Here is a 2,224-nt window from a genome sequence, read left to right on the forward strand (position 1 = left end):
GATGTAGTGGGAACCGGTATGGATCACTTGGCTCATTTGTATGCTTTGCTTAGGTTAGCGAGTGCAAACCCAGCCTACTGTGCTGTGCTTTGAGCAAAGTAAACGGACCAGCGAAGGGCGACGGGACAGAAAACCAGAAGATCAATATGGGGAAGTTCAGCCTGTTACTAGCCAGTTCTGTGGATGTGATGTACCGAGCCTTCCTGCTTCTGCTTACGTTGTTTTCCATTTTCAGTTTGCATGTATTTGCACTAGTTGGGAAACGGAAAAAAAAATAAAAAATATTTTTAATCAAAAGCATTGCTCTGGGTGCTGTTGTTTTTTTTTTTGCTGTGTTTTTTTGGCATCTGCATTTTAGAGATTATGACCAATTCACGCTAAACAACATGAGAGTAGTCGCTTTCCAAATGTACAGTGCTGGCAAAAAGTATTTGCCTCTGGTTATCAAAACACTTTTAATATCAGATAAGGATGACCTGAGGAAATACAAAAAGCAATTATCAAATAGTAATTTCAGTTATTGAGAGAAAAATAGTTACCCAGCCCAACCTGGCTCTGGGTGAAAAAGTTTGTGCCCCCTAACTGTGTCACAAGCATTTTTGGGAACTGGCAAGGAGTCTGTTAGGAGAGTCTTTAGCATCTCTGTCTGCAGAGAAAATATGACCCATTCTGCTTTTAAGAATAATTGTATTTAAGCCACATTGCAGGTTATTGTGCATAAACAGCCTGTTTAGATTGATTAGATCAGGGGTCTTCAACCCTGGACCCACTGTCCTGTGTCTGTGCTCCTAACACAAATTATTGCATGACCTCCTCAGCAGCCATTTGTTTAATTCATATGTGAAGGCTTTGAAACCCCTAAAACATGCATGACACTGGCTCTTCCTTTTTCAGAGTTATTGATTGGTGGACTTGCTGGTGTGTTTTGGACCATCGAATCTTGCTGCCTAACCAAAATGTGCTTGAGTTTAAGGTCACAAACTGATCCTTGCACATTGTCTCACAGGATTTTCTGTTAGTCTTGAAATCGGAATGTTTCTTTCCATCAATAGCAGCGAATTGTCCTGGTCCTGAAGCCAAAAAGCAGGCTAAAGACCATCATGCTTTGGTGTCATGTGATGCACTCTTTCTGAAACTGTTAGTTTTATGCCGGATGTAACCTTACAAAAAGTTCACTTTCTGTCTTGTTGGTCCACAGAATGTTTTTCCGAAGGTCATCGTGATATTTTTTTGGTAAATATGAGACAATCTTTTGTGTTTTGTTTTTTTTTGGTCAGCCATGGATTTATTCTTGGAACTCTCCGATGAATGCCATTTTTGCCCAGTCTTGAGGTCTGAAGAGTTTCAATTGTTGTTCTGGGTTCTTTTCTGACCTCCAGGATGACTTATTGAAGCACTCATGGAGTAAATTTGGTTGTTTAAGAGCTCCTCAGAAGGTTCACCACTGCTCCATGTGGCTCTCATTGAAGTTTGCTGGAGTCCAGGAGCCTTAAATATTAATTTCTAACTCTCTACAGAGAGATGTTGAAGTGATTCTTTCCCATCTGCTTTCTTTTATTGTTTCTTGAGATGATGTGTTGCTTTTTTAGATATTTTAGTATACTTCCTATAATCAAACAGGTTCTATTTGTCCGCCATTTTTTATTCTGTAGATTAGAAATTACTAAGGCATAGGTCTGGCTATTAAAAATGACAGAAAATGTGGCTAATTACAGTTAACACATTATCTAATAAGAGGAGAGTCATGTTTTCATGTAGGGCCAGGTTGGTTAAGGATATGTTTTTTTTTTTTACTTTAACAAATTAAATCATCGTAAAACTGATTTTTGTGTTCTCATTTCATATAAAAATTCATTTGATTTATTGATCTGAAACATTTAAGTTTGAAAAACAAAAAAACAAAAACAGAGCAAACTTAGAATGAGGCAAATGTTTGTTATAATAGCACTGTAATTAGTTGAATCTCAAAAATAATTGAGTACAGACAATCCCAGTAAAAATATGCCGGAAGTCTGGAGCTCGTCATAAACGTGTACATAAAGATTTTAATTAGAGGACTTATTTCAGTTGCTTATTTTGTTTGAGAATATGTCTGACTGAGTCTAATTATTAGAAAATCGTTCCTCTCCTCGTTGCTGCTGTGCCGAATTATGGGAAACCCAAAGGCAACGCTGCCATCTTGTGGTCTTTCAATTCAACCCCGTGAGAAAAACGGTTGCAAACG

This window comes from Fundulus heteroclitus, chromosome 10 (assembly GCF_011125445.2).
Source record: "Fundulus heteroclitus isolate FHET01 chromosome 10, MU-UCD_Fhet_4.1, whole genome shotgun sequence".
In the NCBI taxonomy this organism is placed as follows: domain Eukaryota; kingdom Metazoa; phylum Chordata; class Actinopteri; order Cyprinodontiformes; family Fundulidae; genus Fundulus; species Fundulus heteroclitus.